We start from the raw sequence: 6,533 nt of genomic DNA on the forward strand, positions 1-6,533 counted from the left end.
CGTAAGTTTTTTTTCTACAGCGAAGCTGTTTATGGCTAGCTTGCCGTGAAAGTTTCATGTGCGCGAGCAAAAACTCAGCGCCCTCCCTTTGTCATCGTTCCAAGCCCGTGCGTGCCTAGTTTCCTTCCGTTCTCCTGGGGCGGCGGACACGTCGCGCATGTCTACTCTGCGCCGGGGGGTGGTCCCGTAGAAATAGCACGCGTGCCTCCTTTCCGCCGGCTTCTCGGAGCGGAATCGCACACCGATCAAGACAAATAATGACCACCGACCAAGACGATAAATGCGTGTGCTTACCTTTCCTCTCGGTGACCACCCATCAAGGGAATAAATGAGTGCGTACATTTATTCAAAATTCTGTGTCACTTGTGTGTCGTGGTGTGCTAAACAGCTTCGCTGGTCGTCCACCTTCAAAGTGGAACGGTTCACGATTTTTCATGCAGTCTTGGACCGCAAGGAGCGGGTTGAGTCTGCAAATTCAGGCGAGAGCACGGTGGCCAAACGAAAGCGTCGCAATGTCTCTGAAAGTTCATATCCTTTTATATCGATATACAGAAGTTCCGATAGATATCGTCATGATAGAGTCAAGGTGCGAAGAATAAATGCAGCTTTTGGACTGCACACGGCCGCATTTGTTATGTTGTATAGCCAACCAGGCCTATACTCTATACAAGACGGAAGACGCAGCGAATTGCTTCGATTGAGTAAGCCAGGTCCTATGAGAGACGATGGCGCACGCACATGCTGCCCACACGAACACTCGCGCATGTACACTCTCTCATACACGCACGCTCTCGCATATACGCTCGCACACTCTCACACGCACGCGCACACTCGCACTACAAATGCACTCGCACACACACATGCACACACACACACGCACACACACACGCACACACACGCGCGCGCGCACACGCACATACTCTGACACACACACACACACACACACACAAACACACACACACACACGCGCGCGCGCGCACACACACACACACACACACACACACACACACACGCACATACTCTGGCACGCACACGCATACTCGCACATATGCAGTTGCACACTCGCACACACACACACACACAGGCGCGCCACAGGTCCGTCAGCCCCTCAGTGACGTGCTGTATACGTCTGGCATAGGAATAGGCGAAGGAGCGCCCGCTTGACAGGCAGCGCTCAAGCGGAGGCACGTGCCGATGGTCCCCGCTCCTTGCGGCACCCACGCGAACGGCCCGGCGCTCGGCTCTTCTCTCGGGGCAATTAAGGCGTCACGCCCGCCGGCGGGCCCCTTCGCTGTAGGGCTCGCTGGGGGGTCGAGCGACGCGCTCGCCGCCGGTGGTGCGTACGCCTGGGCTGCTTTACGGGCGCGCTGTGCGTTGTTTGCGTGGCCAGTGTTGAGGCAGAAGAGAAAGAAACGTGTGCGTGTGTGTGCAAAGGGTGCGTGCGGGCATGGTGCGTTTGAGCCTGTGCGAGTGCAAGAAACTTCGTCGACGCCACGTAATATGCAAACTCCGTCAAAATTATGGAGGCCATTGCGCTCGTGACGACAGTCTTTGCTGAGCTTTTATAAGAGACGTCGGGGGAGGCCGAAAAAGCTTGGTCCTAACTGTCCGCCCTGTGCCCCTTTGTCCATGTTCGTATACTCTGGACAAGTAATTCACCAGACGGCATGAGAATCGAGGTCTATCACTCCTTTAATCAGAACTGCCCTTTTTTGCTCAAGGAACTACAGATACAATTTCGGCGAGCACCTGCTCTGTTAGTTAGGATATCTATCTACTCTGGCATTGACTGATGGTTGTTCTCTCATTTATTCTTGAAGCTTTTCGCAGTCACACTTGTACCAATCCAGGTTGGGTCATCCTCGGGCAATAATAATATTATCATGACTAACGATGACACTTTACACATTGTGCCACTCTGTTTTCCACTGTATACGACAACGTGTGCACCGCCGTGAAACGACTTCCTAACGGCAGTTCGCATGCCGGGAGCCACTCCAGGCGTCTTCTAGAGCGGTTTGGTTTCGGCCGTCCGCCACGTAAACCGAGGCCTCGAGCTGGACGGAGCGACACCTGACGCGACCACGTTATCGTACGCAGAGGCAATAAGGCCCTAGGACATCCGGTTTCGCTTTGTGAGAAAATTTCCATTGACCACCGGAGTTGGCATCTAATTTTATTTAGCAGCCAGAATGTCACTTTTCCACGTATGAAGCTGCTATATTGACCGTCGGCTTTAGTAAACCAGGATATACATCATCCATGACAGGCAGCCAAAAACAGCCGAAAATAAAAATGCGGCCAAGGCTCTGCGCCGTGATGCTACATCGCTGCTAACGGGCCTGAAGACCTGTGTTTGCTTTGGTTGGCTGTCCTGTTAACTTAACTGGAACGCAGGCAGACACCCAGTGTTTCTCCGGCTGCATGCACGCTAAGATAGAAGTGTCGGTAGCCTGCACTCTACCCGAAGATGAAGGCATGATTGCTGTAGTAACCGCAATGCGAATTTATATAGAGCACTGGAACACTATCCATCGGACATCCCGAGGTTTTCCTGATCGCCGAAGCTTATGCCAACGCTGCCATGCTATCATGGTCGCCTAAGGACGCGACTGGCAACGCTACACGAAAACAGGCCAGGCCAGGAGAGCACCCGACATGTTGCTAGCCAGAAACCTGCGTAAGCTGTCGTATTTCGTCCCAATTAATCGGACAAGTTACCACAAAACGTCATGTCTCGAACACGAGAGAAGGCGATTGGGCTGCAAGTATAGGCACACGGCTTTAAGTGCGATTAGACACGTTAGGGATACATTTTTTCACCGATGTTGCTGTCTCTACCTTAAAGGCGACAGGGCAACCGTTATCGCAGCGCAAGCGATAACGGTTGCTGGTGTCAATCGCACGTTCAACGCCTGCGTCACTTCTCTGTCGCGGCAGCACATGTACGCTGCTAAATGCTATATGTGCGTTTGAGCGCGGAAAGTTTGGGAGGGCTGCAATCAAGATGCGTGAGCGGGCATGTCACGTGTTATATTTAAAAAATTTCGCGGGCATCTGCAGTAAGCGGGCAAAAGTACAGCTTAATAGGTAAAAAGTTATAAACTGTTTAATCGGACGCTTTGCGAACCGCTCTACAACTTTCGAATTGGAATTTTATGCCTTACTTCGTTGCTTCAGAAGTTGGTTAAATAATTTTGACTAATTATGCGCTTAAGCAGAATACAACATAGTATGACATGCAATAGTAAGCAACATACATTTGGTCTCGTCGTCTTAGAGCGCATCGGCATATTTTAGAACTCTGGCTAACGTTAGCTGGTGCACCCGGTATATACAAAAAAAGTGTTGATCTATAATCAGCGATGCGTGCTATACCTTCGCTGTTACCGCCAATGTTTTAGCATCGGAATCATATAGGTAGCGTGAGACCTCACCGCAGCTATCGATATTTATTTCCCGATTTGAGTGTGCGTCTCTGGTTACTGGGCCTCCGCTCAGCGAGCGCACGTGAAAGAACCACTCTATAGTGTCCAGACGTCTCAAATCAGTTTAAACCGCGAAATGCTAACAAAGAGGAAAAGCAACCAAGGACAGTTTAACCTACCGATTCCATTCCAACGGCATTCCTATTCGTGCTTCCTCAGTTGCACGAGGGACGTTCCGCCTATGTACCGTACTTCTTCTACAAGATCAGCTGGCCGTGAACGGTGGACAACGAGGAAGGAATAGAATCGAACAAGAAGTATTTACAATATACTGACCTAAATGTACGAACTCCTTTAATTACAGCAAATCCGTCATCACGACCCGTGGTAACAGGGAGGGCCCGTCCACCAGACACGGCGGTACAAGCCCGTCTACGTCTTTTCAATCTCTTCCTCGAATTCGCGTATAGGCTTCATCCTTTCCGGCAAAAAGAAGAGGCGCATATTAAGTTGTTATGCGCAAACGAACGGTCGTACAACGCACGGTGCGTACATTTCACAATGGCTGCCTGCGTTCACACAAGCGCGCATTCGCTTCCGCCGTCGCCGCTGCGGCACATCTCGCGCGGCATCCACGTGGGCGCGCCGCTCCAGACGCCCGCGTATGCAAGGCGCAACACGCGGTGAGGCCAACAGCCGCAGGCCTTTGCTGCAGTGACCGGGCAGAAAGAAAGAGAGCTTTAAGGCGGCTCGCTCGCGCGTGTACGAGTCGGCCGCTGACAACCGATGATTACGGGCCCGGGATTGGGACGTTAGCATGACAGGCACAATGGGAGCAGTTGCGCTGTTGCAGCCGCCGTTCCTCGCGCTCACAGCCCACCCTTCGCCGTTCCTTCTTTGATTCTGCAGCTACCTTGTCACCTCTTTCCACGTCCGCGTACGGGCGTTGTGAGCCACCGGAAGCAAGCAAGCAAGCGCTCTCTCTCGCAGCGCCTGGCATGGGTTGGCATATTAATTCCTGCTCGCGCAGTAAATCAGTGCAGCAATGTGGATGCTTAGAGGTCATAGTTACGAACGAAAATTACGAGAAGTAACTATCACGCCGTGATCGTTCCGTTGTCGTGGGAATAATGGTTAGTGTGTGGATTTGTCTAATGTTCGTGCTTGTGGCATCAAGCTTTCTTGTTTATGTCTCTTGTCACGTTTTGGCTTTCTAAATTTTCAAGCACATGTACCAGTTTTCTCAACACAGCAATGGAAATCATCCCTGCCCACATGCGGAGTCATTGGGAATCACTTCAATTTATTTTGCAATATTTTTGTTCAGTATTATCAATTTTCAAAGTCACGAAGCGTTTCCAAGCCGTAACCACGAAGCTGAGACAAATCCAAGTGCCAAATCCGTGTAATCCTTCATCATTTGATTGCTGGCTGAGCAGCCGTACTTAGAGGTACACCGCAAACACTGGCTTCACAGTTTCTTTTTCGAAGGAAAACTTATAATAGTGGTGACGCCAGAAGATCACGTGGCCGTTTACACGAAGCCAACGGCACGTGAATGGTACGTGCCACTACACATGACCGATCGCAATGGTCAGCGGTACGTGTAGGTATGTATGTGGCGGCGAGTGAAGGGCCTGCCTTGAACCGTATCACGTGAATTTGGCATCATCTGCACGTGCAAGTTGCCGCGCGTATTTCTCAAGGGAACGACAAGAATTTCTCGTTGATTCCGCGCAGCCTCTGTGTAGGAACGTTTCGGTACAATATGCGGAACTGTGCTGGACTTCGCACCGCGGAATTAACAGTCCTGTGGGCGTTCTCACGAGCGAATCGCGTATTCCACCCGCGGCATCCTGAAGCCACATCTTATAGCATTCACAAGGATGCACGTTTTTTTGGAGTGAGCGACAGGAGAGAGAAAGAGACGTATAGGAAGCAAGCTCCCTCGCCCCTTCCTCCCGTAAGCAAGGGCGGTAACGAACGCATGCAGTCGAAGCGCGGCGGCGTTTGCCATGGCTCAATGTAGTCGGCGCGCAGCAAATGCAGCGGCCGGATAGAAGAAGACTGGATGGGCGTGGAAGGAGCGGGCTGATCTCTCCGGAAGGAAAGCAGGAAGGATCGCGGTGCGCTTCACCTCGCTTCCTTCGGCCCGGCGGACAGGCAGGAAAGAAACCCCTCTTCGCTCTGTGTTGATCCACCCGCACCTCCCACGTAAGTGAGCCATCTACGTCTCGATCTCGTCTGTATTCTTCTACTTCTTCTCTGTTGTTCACTCCTTCCAGGGGGTCTGGATGTCCGGATCAGCGCACGAGATACGTGTGTGCGCCATTCAAAAAGTGATTTCCTCTTCTTTGTGTATTTGTGTACTTCTTTAGCGCCTCTCTTGATAGCGGCGCGCACGTAATGGTGGGGGCGGGAACGGTGTCGGTTTGTATACGCTTTCTCCTTGAAGGTGGCGCTCGCGCGCCGGTCCTGTGCTCAACGTCGTGCGTGGCGGATCTTAATGGCAACCCTTCGGAAATAATGGTGATCGAGTTACTCAGCCGGCACGCGTAGCCCTTGCCTTACGGGATGCGGCGTGCGAGTGTGTACCTCATTTGACGAGTACATATAGGGAGCACTGCGTGAAACTCCGTGTCCGACCTCGTTCGGGCCGGCGTATTGGCATTCGTGATAGGCATTTTAGAAATAGCGATTGCAGTTTTCTGGCTCTTTCGACAGGCCGGCACCCGGGGCCAGTTGTTTCGTTTGGGCGAGGACTGTATACACTGAATTGGGGGATCACTGCGATCGTTATACTATACAGACATCCCAAATCGACTACATACTTGAGATTTGCGTGACTCGGGGAAATTGAGGCCCGATATGGTTCTTTACCGCGTCGTTGGAGCGCTGTGTCGCTGTGCAATCGTTCAGCAAGACGGAAAATTAGATAAGTGCATGCTTCAGAGAGGTAGGTATAAGAAAAAGTGACGGAGTGAGCCGCTTAATACGTTGATAATCATATTGGCCATGCAGTCCGTGCTAAAGATAACACAGAGAGAGAAACTACTTAATAGGAAAAAAAAAGGGGGGGGGGGGGGGGGGGGGTGTATGCCTTGC

This window comes from Dermacentor andersoni, chromosome 11 (assembly GCF_023375885.2).
Source record: "Dermacentor andersoni chromosome 11, qqDerAnde1_hic_scaffold, whole genome shotgun sequence".
NCBI classification, from domain to species: Eukaryota; Metazoa; Arthropoda; class Arachnida; order Ixodida; family Ixodidae; genus Dermacentor; species Dermacentor andersoni.